Source organism: Callithrix jacchus, chromosome 10 (genome assembly GCF_049354715.1).
Source record: "Callithrix jacchus isolate 240 chromosome 10, calJac240_pri, whole genome shotgun sequence".
Lineage (NCBI taxonomy): Eukaryota > Metazoa > Chordata > Mammalia > Primates > Cebidae > Callithrix > Callithrix jacchus.
In genome coordinates, this window is record NC_133511.1 from 78,288,964 (window position 1) to 78,304,224 (window position 15,261).

Genomic DNA, 15,261 nt, shown 5'->3' on the forward strand with positions numbered 1-15,261 from the left:
TGCTGTAGTATTCTGCCTACTCCGGGTATGTCTGAAATTTTCCATTATGATTACAGTCATCCCCCTGTATACACAGGAGATTGGTTCCAGGACCCCTGTTTATACCCAGATCCATGCACACTCAAGTCCTGCAGTCAGCTCTATGGAACCAACCTATATGAAAAGGCCCTATGGGCTGGGCGTGGTGGCTCACACCTGTAATCCCAGCACTTTGGGAGGCAAGGAGGGTGGATCATCAACGGTCAGGAATCTGAAAACAGCTTGACCAACATGGTGAAACCCCATCTCTACTAAAAATACAAAATTAACCAGACGTGGTGGATGCTCATGCCTTTAACCCAGCTACTCAGGAGGCTTAGGCAGGAGAATCGCTTGAACCCAGGAGGTGAAGGTCATAGTGTGCCAAGATCACGCCGCCATTGTGCTCCAGCCTGGGCAACAAGAGTGAAACTCTGTCTCAAAAAAGAAAGAAAGAAAGAGAGAGAGAGAGAGAGAGAGAGAGAGAGGGAGAGTGAGGGAGGGAAAGAGAGGGAGGGCCCTATGGAGGTTTTTTCCCATGGGGTTTGCATGTTGCAAATACATTTTCAATTCATGTTTGGTTGAAAAAAATCCACATATAAGTGGGTCCTCACAGCTCAAACTGGTGTTGTTCAAGTCTCAAAAAAAAAAGAAAGAAAGAGGGAGGGCGGGCGGGCCCTATGGAGGTTTTCCCATGGGTTTTGCATATTGCAAATACTTTATTTTCTATCCACGTTTGGTTGAAAAAAGTCCACATGTGAGTGGGTCCTCACAGCTCAAACTGGTGTTGTTCAAGGGTCAACTGTATGATTTAAAAAAAAGACTTCAATGAATGATGAGTGTAGACTTTCTGTAGTCCCCAGATAGTAAACTAAGAGTGTCAAACATGTTTACTGAAGAACAGCTTTACACAGTCTTCTGGGACTCTGGGAGTCATTGGTCAGCTATTGAACTCTGATTCTGAGATACTCCTGGAGGCAGTGGCTAGTGCCTGAGAATCAGGCTGCTGAAAATGGGCCCTGGACCCTCTAAAAGGTAGAAGCACAGGCTTCCTGGGTGACAGGGAGGCCAGGCCAAAGTCTGGGCTCTGTCCTGGCTAGGTTGGCTCAGCCTGGGTTAGTTGTTCAACCCATGACTTATATCTTGCTTGAAAGCCCAGGCCCCAGGTGCACTTTAATTAAACAGTGAAAATCCATCAAAGACTCGACCTCCTCCACTGGCCAATTCTCTTGAGTCCCAGGTGAAGCTTGCTCATGGCTGGCCAGGAGGACCTCCCAATTTTCCTCCTAAAATCAACAGCCAACACTTGGCAGCCCAGCTTCTGACCCAATGCAAATTAAGCCTGGCATTTGGAGATGGTATTAAATGTCCTAAATCAATATTTTGGAGGCAGGATCAGAACAATTAAAACCCTGCTTTCCTGTTCAGATCATTGGAATATGTGTGATTATAAGATTTTCAGTTCTCTTTAAAAACTCAGAAGGTTAACAAAGAAAGATTATGCTTGGCAATGCTCTGAGCATGTAGTCTATTCCATCTTCAACATCTTGTCTTTTTATTTATATACGTATCCAACATATGCCAAGCATGTAGGGGCCTCCAGGTATGATATCATATTTAAGCCTTACAGGAACCTGGGAGGTCCCCATTTTACAGATGAGGAAACTGAGGCTTAGAAAAGTGAAGTGACTTGTCCTAGATATCCCAGCTACTGAATAATAGAACAGGGATTTCAATTTGGTTTCTTCATACTGAAGTCTAACTCTTTGCCCCATAACACAGCTGACTTTTCTGAAGTATTTATTTTTCATTCATCAATAATTATTAATAGTGATAAATTAACAGTGACAATAGAAACTGTTTAATAATTTGCCATTTCTCTAGTTTTTAAAGGTGCTGGTAGTTTGTCCATTTGTTCAACAAATGTTGACTGCGAGGCAAGCCTGGGCAGTTGGTGTCTGGGTCCTGGAAGCAAAGAACCTGGTCCTAGCACACACTGGCTGTGTCACCTGGGACAGGTTCATCATTCTCTCTGAGCTCCAGACTCCTCATCTGCAAAATGGCATGACTAGCACCTGTCTCATAAGGTTGCCTTGAAGATGAAAGGAATTGATATTTGTGAAGTGTTTAAAACAGGGCCTGGCCTTCAGTGGCCATTCCAGAAATAGGATCCCCTGCCAGGCATGGCCCAGCCTCTACATCTTTGCTTTCACGGAACTTCCTCTTGTTCAGAGTATGTTTAACCAGTTGATATTATGACTTCTAAGTGTATTAACCTGCCTAAAACTGTTTAGGTTTATGGTAAAACAGAATTTTTAAAGGATAGAAATATAAACTGAAAAGTAAGGCCCCTTCTTTCTCACTTCCAGGCTTTGATGGTAATAGTGTAGCCTGTCAGAAATGCTTGTTTTGCAAACATATGTACTTGTTTATATGCAACTGCAATACTGTTGTTCAGAGCGTTCAGCAGTTTGTTCTTTTTCACGTACCTATTTGTCCTGGGTGTGTTTCACATGGGGATTGACCTCATTTTTATAAACAGCTTTATGCACTGCTTGGATGTGCCACTCAATGCATAAAGGTGTTTAGTTCCCTGTTGATGAACATTTAAGTTTTTTAATAGACTGGAGATAATTTGATCATATCTTGATTTATTATTATTATTTGTAGAGATGGGGTATTGCTATGTTGCCCAGGCTGGACTTGAACTCTTGGGCTCAAGTGGTTCTCCTGCCTTGGCCTCTCCAGTAGCTGGGACTATAGGCATGAGCCACTGCACCCAGCTTAAATTATTTTTTAGTGTTTTGCTTCTCTGAACAATGCTGTATTAAACATGCTTGCAAACAACATTCTACATCAGTTCATCTGCACAGTAAATTCTTAGAGGTGGAATTGCTGAGGCAAAACGTTTTTAAGTTTGGATTTTGCTGTATTTTACATTGCTCTCCAAAAAGGAAATGCTAGGGAAGAAAAATACCTACGCACATTTTAGTAAGACTCTTATTTCTTGTTAAGAATTCAGTCTTGAAAAGAGAGGGTGGAAACTGAAAGTTATCCCGATCTCTAATTTTATTGGAAATACTTCTCTTTGGCCACATATTTTTAGGCAACAAATTCTCAGGCTCCTAACTTCAGCACGTTGGTCCAGAAAGGATGTTCTGAATTTCAAGGCGAAATCCTGTGTATTCTTAACCATCTCTCTACTCTCAAGTCCCCTGCCCTGTTTTCTGGGGGAAGGTGTTTTTTTGTTTTTTTTTTTTTCTCTTCAACTTTGTGGATAAATGTTTAGATTTTTTTCTGGATGCAGAGGGCCCCGATTTCTGACTAGAGAAGGAAGTCACGGAAGAGCATCCCCATGTGGAGGTCTGAAGCCCCTGGTTGCTAAGTGTTCCACTAGCCCAGCACAGGCCTCTCTGCCCCCTCGAATTCCTCCAGGCCCCGAAACAGCTGGCCCTGCCAGTGTCCTTCCTTCTGCTTCCAGTCCATTTGGTAGGGAGAGATGGGACTTGTTAACAGGCTGATTTCCTTTTAGGGATGACTGTGCGACCAACCCCCAGCCACTAGGAGCAGACACCCAAATGATGAAGATAATAAATCACATCCAAAGCCATGCTCAGGAGGGAGTGTTGAATGACTCACCAGCCCCTGCATCCTCTGTTATATTATAAGAGCTGCCTTCCTTGGGACTTAGATCACTCCCTGGGAACAGCACCTCAACCAGGTTGCTGAGGAAGACCAGCTGCTGTTTGCTGGCCTGTGTGACAGGGACCAGGTCAGGGCCCTGGCTGGAAACGAGTTCCAGATTTTTATTTTGGCCTGGTCTTTTGAATAGGCTGGTGACCCTGGCTTTATACGGGGCTCACAGTCTAGCTTATAGGAACCCCTGTCCTCCTGTGCCTAGCCTAATGCCCTGGAGGGAGACAGACCTAATAGCTTGGTGAGCCTGGGCATGTCAGTTCATTTCTTTGAATCTTGGTTTTCCCATCTACAAAAGGGCATAAGAACTCAGTACCCGATCTCTAGTGTTAATAATTAAGGAGCTAAATCATGTTAAGTGCTTGGCATGGAACTGGACTCATATAAAGCACTTAATATGACTTGCTGTTATTATCACATATACCATTCCTCTTGACCCATGTTGCAAATAAGACTTTGGGAGATATGGTCTGACTGCGGCTGTCACCCATGCCCATGACTTGTAATAATACTAGTGGGCACTTATTTAGAGCTTTTCATATTCCAATGCGTTGTATTTATTGACTTATTTAATCCTGCCGAACCCTATGAGTAACTATGAGACAGGTTCTGTTTTTATCCTCATTTTATGCATGAATAAACTGTCTTGTCATGGACAGGTAGCAAACAGTTCCCAGGCTGATGCTGGGCTACAGATCACACTCTGTGTAGCACTGACCTAGATAAACACTGTTTGCATTTTACCATATTTACTTCCAAACATGTTGTGTTTTGTTGTTGTTTTTAGTTTGTATATACTTTTCAATTTTTTTCTCACTACATTTCCCATTACAATGTACAGAAAATAATTCTCGTATATTTTCTTTAGTGACTATAATGTAAATAATCTATGCCATTTGGAAGATGTACTGTAGATTACCAACCTTTTCCCTTGGCTATGTTTCCAGTTATTTGCTATCATAAAAATACATTGATTAAGTTTTATATAATTTTTTTCCCATAGTTAGTGTTGCTTCTTTAGGGTAGATTTCCTAGAATGGAATTACTGGGCCAAACATTATGAAGACTTTTAAATGTCTCGATAGATGGCAGGAGGATCACTTGAGCCCAGGAGTTTGAGACCAGCTTGGACAACATAGTGAAACCCAATGTCTATTAAAAAATAAAAATTAAAAAAAAGTTACTTGATATAAGGCCTGACCAAATCCAAATTACTTTTTAAAAGGGATGTGCCAACATATGTTCCCAGCAGTAGTCTGTGAGAGTGCCTATTTTTAACTATATTCTTTTCTGCATGTATTATAATTTATTAAATTTGCTTAGTGGGAACAACTTTGTTTTGATTTGAATTTCTGTGACTACCAGTGAGGTTGAACATTTTTCTTGCATAAAGCCATTCGTATTTCTTCTTTTGCTTTGTAATCAGTTGGACACTAGACTAAAAATTGGTTATTTTGAGTAGATTTCCAACTACTTTAGATTGGAGGCCAAGTAAATGTGTGCAGAAAGTCTGTGCATATGGACATACCTTATCTCCACTGTCTAGATCCTTCTCCTTTTCTCTCTGCTGTCAGAACTGGGGAGTAGTTTATTTTTATTTATTTATTTTTTTTTTAGGCAGAGTTTTGCTCTTGTTGCCCAGGCTGGACTGCAATGGTGCAATCTTGGCTCACCACAACCTCCTCTTCCCAGGTTCAAGTGATTCTCCTGCCTCAGCCTCCTAAGTAGCTGGGATTACAGGCATGTGCCACCACGCCTGGCTAATTTTTTATTTTTAGTTGAGATGAGGTTTCTCTGTGTTGGTCAGGCTGATCTCGAACTCCCAACCTCAGGTGATCTTGCCTCAGCCTCCCAAAGTGCTGGGATTACAGGCCTGAGCCACTGCGCCCAGCCAGAGAGTACTTTTATATGATCTTGATGGTCCTTGTCTTTAGAAACACACTTGAATTCATAGCAAATACTATTCATCAATAATGTAGCAAGTGTGTGGGACTTTTCTTGAGTAGTTCCATTTATTTCTTCAGCCTTGTTTTTTTTTCTTTCCCTCCCTCTCTTTTATGTGAATTGGGCCTATTTTGTAAGTATTACATACCAGCTTGAATTAATCAATTTTTACAACTGTTTTGCATCTATTGGAATTTCTGACATATTTTTGTTAATTATAAGGAAAGCAAGAAGAATATTTGAAATCTGGATGATTTTAGGGACTTCTAGATGCCTGAACACAAACATTTAACTGTATTCCCATGTTATCTGTGCCATACCAGCAGTGTGGGCAAAGTGAGGCTTGAGGAGCAATGTAGGCAGTTTGGGCTGGAGTCTGGCAATAAATGTTGACCTGTATTTCCCTTGAGGAAATACCAGGATCACAGGGCACTCTCTGATGAGGGCTCATGTATTGTTTAGTAATGTGAGGAGATGTTTATCAGTAAGACAATGACTTCTCAGTGTGCACCAAAGTGCACCCTTTAAAAGTATCTGCCACTGTGGCATGTAGTGGGACCAGGGTATTCCATCACGGTCGATTCTTACCTTAACAAGCTTTGGGTCCCTTCCCTGGGCTGTCAGATATTTTTAAGCAAAATGAAAGAGCATACTTGGAATCTGCAGCGACCTCACAGGCAAATAATTATAAGTGGCTAAAATATGTAGATATCACTTTTACATTTAGGAAAGCTATGTTAATTAATAAATATCCACAGAAAAAAAGTATATAGTATGCTCATATTAGTTTGGAAAAAGCAAGGCTAAAGGGGCTTCTTTTCCTGTTAAGGCTTAACACACTATTTCAATTTCCAAAGAAGACGAAAAGGGAGGATATAATATGCAGTTTTTTCAAAACTCTTTTTGCAGATGGATCCTATTTTTCAAAAAGCACCTACTAACCTCTTGCAGTACCCTTCTGCAGCACACACAGACGGTGGAGCATGCTGGTGCCAGCCCAGCATCTGTGGCATTGATGTCCACCTTGGTCATGAATCTTAAGAAGTTGAGGACATCGTACTGAAGTATAGAATTATCTGTGAAGTGGGAATGATGGTCCCTACTTTATAAGGGCTGGATGTGAATGCAGTCATGTTCCCCAACTTTCCTTTGTGTCCAGTGACAGAGCAGTAACATTTAGGGAACAATAGAATTGGGAAACCAGGATCACAGGGCACTCTCTGATGACACTGAAAAAAATGTTTTTTCCTTTTACTAAAATAGAACAATCAAGACAGCCCAGTATGTTAGGATATTTTACACAATTTACAGTACTAGTGCGATACTGCACAGTAGCTAAGGTGTAATACAGGCATGGGAGTGTGACTGCTTGTGTCAAATTCAGACTTTGCTTAATTAGCTTTAAGCAGTTAGTCGACCCATCAGAATTTTCAAGTTCCCCAACTAGAGAAAGTGGATAATAATTTCACCCATTTATAGGTTTAAAAATTCATGTAAAGTGTTACAACCTCATGTATGAGTCAAGGCCCTGGCAGGGAACACTTTGCACACTCTATGGAGTGCTTGAAGAGAGTCGTGAAGGGACCATTCACAAAGAGTGGGCTGGAAGGAAACCAATGAGGGTGAAGCGCCCAAGGCAACAGCAGGGAGCAGTGACTATCCTTAGACCTTAAGGGACAGGACAGGATATTGACCTGCAGCTGGAGAGAAAGCTATAGATGCAGAAGATGCCCTCAGCAGGAACTGTTTCCCTCAGAAGAGCAAAACAATCACTGCCAATGTGTGGCCCGGGAGGGAGGGAACCAGGGGAATAAACATCCATCATTCCTGACGTCATCCGTTGGCCAAACCCAACCACAGTGGCCGGGCGCGGTGGCTCAAGCCTGTAATCCCAGCACTTTGGGAGGCCGAGGCGGGTGGATCACGAGGTCAAGAGATCGAGACCATCCTGGTCAACATGGTGAAACCCCGTCTCTACTAAAAATACAAAAATTAGCTGGGCGTGGTGGCGCGTGCCTGTAATCCCAGCTACACAGGAGGCTGAGGCAGGAGAATTGCCTGAACCCAGGAGGCGGAGGTTGCAGTGAGCCGAGATCGTGCCATTGCACTCCAGCCTGGGTGACAAGAGCGAAACCCCGTCTCCAAAAAAAAAAAACCCAACCACAGTACAGAGTAGACGGAGGGGCAAGTGAATATTTAGCATAGTAAATATTAACTAAGGTTGATGGGTACTATGCAGTTAATTTCCTTTTCCCCCTTGGTCACAAGTTCTATAGGATTGCTATTACTATATGTGTAACTTTTGGAAAATTGGAAATTACTTAATCTCATTTTGTCTAAGCTTTCTCTCTCTAAAGGAGATACTACTAGTTTATTTCCATGATGTAAGATTTAATCTTTATAATTTAATAAATAATAAAAATTTATTACATTAATAAAGTTAATACACATTAAGTGCATAGAACAAATAGTGCCTGACCCATAAGTAGGCTCTCAATACATATGAAGCAATGAGCTGTTTCCCTTCCTCACAGTTTCAAAGAGATGTTGATACATTCATTCCGCTTTGTTGCAGAGACTGTGCACACATACCTAAGAAGGAGCTTATTTCCCTCCTGGGTCTGGCCCTCTGTTGGAAAGTTGAATGCCTTTTTCATTTTGTTACTTAGAGTGGATGGGTTTCCATTTTGGGCCTCAACTCAGTCTCAGAAATCTAAATACGTTTTTCTGATGCTGATGGTAACTTTCCTGTAATGTACTTGGCCACAGCTGAGAATATGTCATTCTCAGTCCCTTTCTATAGCCTGTGGTTAGCCCTGCCCATTAAATCTTGGTACTAGAGCACACATCATCAGCCCTGCTGCCTGCCTCCCCACAGGGGCCAGCACAGGGCAGCTCGAAGGGCCTGTCCTCTCTTCTCAGTCTCCTTTCTCTCTGTCTCTTTTTTCCAAGGCTTCATTGTGAAACCCCTACTCTACTCTGCCTTGCATTTAACCCACTCCTGTCCCCCTCCCTCCACCATTTATATTTATCATAATATCCTCTTGCTTTTCTAGTTTTGCCAGGAGCAGCCTGAGTCCTTGGTTTTGAGGTCACTAGGATGGGGAGCAACAGGTACTCTGATGAGTCCCCTAGCAGGTAATGGAAGTCTACACACCTTCAGGAAAGCTGAAGGCTTTTGCATGGTGATGATGTGCTTAGGAGGTTCTGATGCAGTGGGACCCAGAAGGTAGGAGGCCAAATACTTGAGGTATGTGCTCAATGTTTAGTTATGGGGAGAAACTGACGTTACATTAACAAAGCCAGTATGCTGGTCTCTTCATATTCAAAATGAGAGATTAGATGTGTTTATTATATGTCATATTCTGCACTAAGCAACATCTTAGAAAATATAGTAAAGGAGTTAAAATTTAGCTACTCAGATACATTGCTCATTCCCACCAAACAGCTCTAATGTCTAGGGTTAGTTTGGTTTCAAACTTTCAGCTGACCTGCACCTCCCAACATCAGGTTCTGTCAGCCAGCTGGTTTCGGGGTTGGTGGCACCTCTATTTGCACCTTGCCCTTTTGGCAGTATAAACATGTTCATCCAAAGTAGCTCTCAGAGAGGACCGTGATTTTTACCCCCCCTCACCAAATGCACTATCTTCTTTGACAGAAATGGAAACAATTTACACTTTACCAGTTATGGAAGAAGCAGCATGTAGAAACCTGAGTTAACTGGTACCATATTTCCAATTTATTCTAGGGATATTTTAGCATTTCTTATAAACTCGCACCCCAGGCAGCTGCCCAGTTGGCTTGCTGTTTAATATAGCTCTTTTTTTTAATCACTGAGAAATGCTTGGATAGGAGGCTTGCCAGGACCTCAGTAGTGTAGCCTATGTGTAGTCTGTTTATTCATTTTTTTCAGCAAACACTGGAAATTATCCCAGCCTGCATTACCATCAGGTCTTAGGGTTGCAGATTATAGCAGGATATTCCAGGGTGTCAGTGCTTGGGAATGAAAGGCTCATGATTTGGGGAGATCAGTCCATTTGTTGTAGGGATGCTGATATAGCAGGGCCCAGTTCCCTGGCGATGACAAGGAGAGCATGAGGGCCCCAGAAAAGGGTCCAGTCTTAAAGGGATTCAAGAATACGCTCAGTCTAGGTGGGCCCAGGAGGGAAGAGGGAAAACCTTTGGTGCTAGGACTGAATCGAAGCCTCCACAGAAGCAGAATTTGAAGTTGCTGGCAAAAGGAGTTGCTTTTGTATCCTAAATCTTCTGCAGTTGGGCTATCCCTTCGTGTGCATGGGATGGCAGGTGGCCAGGGCCTTGTGCCAACAATTAGATGGGGACTGGAGAGGCTGCTGAAACTGAAAGAAAGTGCAGAATTTGGCCCCATTTAGGGTAGTGCGGGTGGCCCTGTTTGCTTCCAGCTGTGGAGCTTGAGTCATTCGGGGTCCTGGCCAGATGCTTTGGACACATGGCATAGCCCAGAGCACTTTTGGTCCTGGCACCTGACCCTGGCCATCCTCGCATCCTCATGTTTTCTGGAGCTTAATGACCCATTGTCTGAAGTCACTGAAGAAAGCTGTGGAAGGCCAAGGAGAAAACCCTGTAATGTAATTGACATGGTTCTCCCACTGTTCGTATAGGAACAGTAGTGAAAGTCACATGTGTCTAGCTTTACAGTTTACAAAGGAAGGAATCTGGGCTGTGTTAACTATCAGCTGGGAATCTAGGTGCAACTCACTTAAACCCTCTTTGCCTCAGTTTCCTCATTTATAAAACAGATAGTAAAAGTCTCTGCCTCGCTCATCTAACAGATTTTTCATTTGAGAGAATGGGCTTTTTCCTTCTGGGCAAGAAGAAAGAGTCAGAAGACAGAAAGGAACAAGAATAACATTGGGGCTATCCCAGGTGGGACTGGGACAGGTCCAGAGGAAAGGCCAGGAATTGGATTTTTTATGTGAGTTGGTAAAGAAGCGTGTTCTCTTCTGCAGATTGCCTAAAATTGCACCATATACCTTTGAGTGGGCATTGAAATTGCTTCACTGAATTCAAATCACATTGTAATTATGTTTTCCCTGATTACAAAAATAACACATGCTTATAGGAAAAAGTTTAGAAAAATATATTAAGTATAAAGAAAAGCCAGGAGTGGTGCCTCATGCCTGTAATCCCAGCACTTTGGGGCCTGAGGGGAAGGATCACTTGGGCCCTGGAGGTTCAAGGCTGCAGTGAGCCACAAGTCCACCACTGAACTCTAGCCTGGGTGACAGAGTGAGACCATGCCTAAAAAAATAATACTAAAGACAAACATTAAAATAAACCATAGTCTTTTTACTGTTAATATTTGGATATGTTTTCTCTTTCATTGTTCTTATATCTAATATCATAATAATAGAATTGGAGCTGAACGTGGTGGTGGCTCACACCTGTAACCCCAGCAGTTTGGGAGGCTGAGGTGGGTGGATCACTTGAGGTCAGGAGTTTGAGTCCAGCCTAACCAACATGGTGAAACCCCATCTCTACTAAAAATACAAATATTAGCTGGCTGTATTGGCAGATGCCTGTAGTCCCAGCTACTCAGGAGGCTGAGGCAGGAGAATTGCTTGAACCTGGGAAGCAGAGGTTGCAGTGAGCCGAGATCCTGCCACTGCATTCCAGGCTGGGAGACAGAGTCAGACTCTGTCTCAAAAGAAAAAAGAATTGGAATCATACTACATACTCAATTATGAGACCAAAGTTTTTTCAGTGTTATTTATACACGTATGTGTTTTTAGCTTTGTTTTTATAAAAATGAAATCATACTGTTTATTAGGGTTATCCAGAGAAACAGAACCAATAGGGGGAAGATACACGCGCACACACAAATAGATTTATTTTAAGGAGTTGGTGGCTCAGGTGATTGTGGAGGCTGGGAAGTCCACAATCCATAAGCAACCCTGCAGGCTGGAAACTCAGGCAGGAATTAATTAGATCTGTTGTTTTACAATAGAATTCTGTTTTCTCTCAGAAATCTCAGTTTTTGTTCGTAAGGTCTTCGACTGATTGGATGAGATCCAGCCACCTTATGGAGAAAAAACTGGACACTGGGACATGTAACTGGAGCCTAAGAAATCCCTTCTGTCATGACCCCAAAGTGAATATTTACAGTTTCCTGATTTCAGAAAACACCTTAAAAATCTGGCTGGAAGCAACTGTTTATTTACTGGGCTTGTTTTAAATGAAACACTTAAAAAAATATCCTTTCATGATTGATCTCTATGCTTCAACTCCAAAGAATAGCAGTGTGCATTTCTATGGGCTTTCCCTAGCACCAGTTCTATCTATGATGCCTGCAGTAGAAAACTAAATTTATACACTATTTCTGCTGAAGACATGCAAGGTAGAACTGAAACGTCAGAAATAAGCCTTAAAAAAGAAAAAAAGATGGTTCCAGTAAATGATAATCTCATTTAGAGTCAGCTGATTGACGTTAATCAAATCTACAAAATACCTTCAGAGCAACATCTAGACTAGTGTTTGATTAAAGAACAGGATACTGTATCCTAGCCAAGGTAACATATAAAACTGTAACATATTGCATACCCCAATTTTATATTTTGATTTCTTTTTTACTTTGCGTGTCATGCACATTTTTGCATAACACCAAACATTCTACAAGAGTTTGGTATTTAATGACTATATTGACTTTTCTTTTATTTTTTTTTTTGAAGAAGGGAGGAAGGCAGGAAGGGATGGAAGGAGGAAGGGAGAAAGGCAGGAAGGGAGGGAAGGAGGAAGGGAGGGAGGAAGGAAGGGATGAAGGAAGGAAGGAACGGAGGAAGGGGGGAGGGAGGGAGGGAGGGAGGGAGGGAAGGGAAGGAAGGAAATCAAGCAATGAGAGAGACATTGCCGACCTGGATCTAGAGGTTTACAAGTTGATTTATTTTTTATTTTTTATTTTTAAATTTTTTTTTTGAGAGAAGGAAAGAAAAAAAAAATGAGTAAAGGAGAGGGAGAAATAGGAAGAGAAAGAAGGGGAGTGAACAGAAATATTGCTTTATTCTGAAAAAAAAAATGGGTATTAATAATGGCCAATCAATGTTTCATTTAAACCTATGAGTAGGTGTGATGTGGTATTGACAAGAATGTATATTTTGTGTATTTGAAGTGGAGAGCTCTATAAATATTTATTAAGTTTACTTGTTCTGGATCTGAGTTTGAGTCCTTGATATCCTTATTCATTTTCTGTCTAATTGAGTCTAAGTCTTTATGTATCTGGGTGTTAGGATCGTTAGCTCTTGTTGCATTGATCCTTTTACCACTATATCTTTGTTGCTTTAAAATCTATTTTATCCAATACAAGAATTGCAACTCCTGCTTTTTATTTATTTATTTATTTATTTATTTTTGCTCTCCATTTGGTTGGTAAATCTTTCTCCATCCCTTTGTTTTGAGTCTTTGTGTATCCTTGCATGTGAAACAGGTCTGGATGTAACATGCCGTTGGGTTTTGGCTATGTCTTTTGATTGGGGGATTTAGTCAATTTAAATTTAGGGTTACTGCCATTTGATGTTGACTGGCTGTTTTATCCATTCGTTGATGTAAATTCTTCTTTATGTTGGTGCTCTTTACTTTTTGGTGTATTTTTAGAAAGGCTAATACTGGTTGTTTCTTCCTGTGTGTAATGCCTCTTTCAGAAGCTCTTGTAAAGCAGGCCTGGTGGTAATAAAATCTCTGAGTTCTTGCTTGTTCATAAAAGATTTTATTTTTCCTTCAGTTGCGAAGCTTAGTTTGGCTGGATATGAAATTCTGGGCTGAAGGTTCTGTTCTTTGAGGATGTTGAATATTGGCCCCCACTCTCTTCTGGCTTGTAGAGTTTCTGCTGAGAGATCTGCTGTAAGTCTGATAGGCTTGCCTTTGTGGGTAACCTGACCTTTCTCTCTGGCTGCCCTTAGTATTTTCTCCTTCGTTTCAACCCTGGTGAATCTAACGATTATGTGCCTTGGGGTTGCTCTTCTTGAGGAATATCTTTGTGGTGTTCTCTGTATTACCTGGGGTTGAATATTGACCTGCTTTGCTAGTTTAGGAAAATTTTCCTGAGTAATATTCTGAAGGGTATTTTCCAGCTTGGATTCATTCTCTCCATTGCATTCAGGTACACCTATCAAACATAAATTTGGTCTTTTCACATAGTCCCACATTTCTTGTAGACTTTGCTCATTCCTTTTTATCCTTTGTTCTCTAATCTTGTTTTCTTGTTTTATTTCATTAAGTTGGACTTTGACCTCTGTTATCCCTTCTGCTTGAACCATTCGAGTGTTTAAACCTGTGCATACTTCTCGGAGTTCCTGTATTGTATTCTTCAGTTCCATTAATTCACTTATATTCCTCTCTTAAGTTGTCTATTCTCAATAGGATTTCATCAAACCTTTTTTCAAAGTTCTTAGTTTCTTTACGTTGGGCTACAAAATGTTCTTTTAACTCACAGAAGTTCCTTATTATCCATTCCTTGAAGCATGATTCTGTTATTGGGATGCACTCGTTCTCCATCAAGACTTGTTCCATTGTTGATGTGGAACTGTGATCATCTTTAGAGGGAGAGGCGTTCTGATTTTGAGTATTCTCAGCCTTTTTACGCTGGTTTCTTCCCATCATTGTAAATTTATCCTCCTGTTGTCTTTGAAATTACCAACTTTCAGATTAGGTCTCTTGAGTGGACGTCCAAGTTGTTAGTTCCCAAGGCCAGAACAGCGGTGTTAAGACTGACGGTGCTTTTCTTCCCAGGATTCTCCTGTCTGGCTTCCTTCTTGTGTCCGAAATAGGCGACTCTGCCTTCCCAGGGCTCCAAACCTCGGTCAGAAGGGGAACCAGTCTCGTTTACTCTGCACCGAGAGCTGCCGCGCCTAGGTGCCGTCACAGCTGCTGCGCCAGTCTCAGGAGTCGTGCTGGGGCCTGTGTGGGTCCTCCAAACCTTGGTCCGAAGGGGAGCTGGCCCTGTTTGCTCTGCTCCGAGAGCTGCCGCGCCGAGGTGCCAGCGAAACCGCTGCACAGGCCACAAGAGTTGCGCTGGCAGCCTGTGTGACTCTCCACTGGGGATCTTCTGCTCCGTGAGCGACCTGAATTTGTCTGAAAGTGTGGCGTCCTCTAGTTCTCTGCGCTTTAACTGAGAGCTGCAATCCTGAGATGTTAGCGATCGGCCATCTTGGATCCTCTGATCGACTTTTCATCAAATGGCTTCCTCATGATTTATTTAAAATTTCCGCATTGTTAGATATTTAGGTTGTATCTGGTTTTTATTATAAATATTCTTATTAACATCTTTTTGTGCATATTCTTCTGTATGTTTTATTAGTTCCTAGAAGATATTCATTAGCATGGAATTACTGGGTCAAGGTATGAAGATTTTAAGCTTTTGATGTACATTGCAAACGTTTCCCTTGGACGTTGCTTCTCAAAGTGTGATCCTTAGGCCAATACCAACAGTATCAAAGTGGATTGACTGTTTTGATGTTTAAAATCATATGGAAATACCAATTCATTGGGAGGCTGGAACCATCTTTTTTTCTTTTTTAAGGCTTATTTCTGACGTTTCAGTTCTACCTTGCATGTCTTCAGCAGAAATAGTGT

General features: G+C 41.7%; 1 protein-coding gene across 1 annotated transcript in view; it reads left to right on the forward strand.

Annotated features, from left to right (window-relative positions):
- Positions 1-15,261, forward strand: part of PARVA (parvin alpha) — a 155,038-nt gene that overhangs the window by 16,253 nt on the left and 123,524 nt on the right. The window lies entirely within an intron of this gene.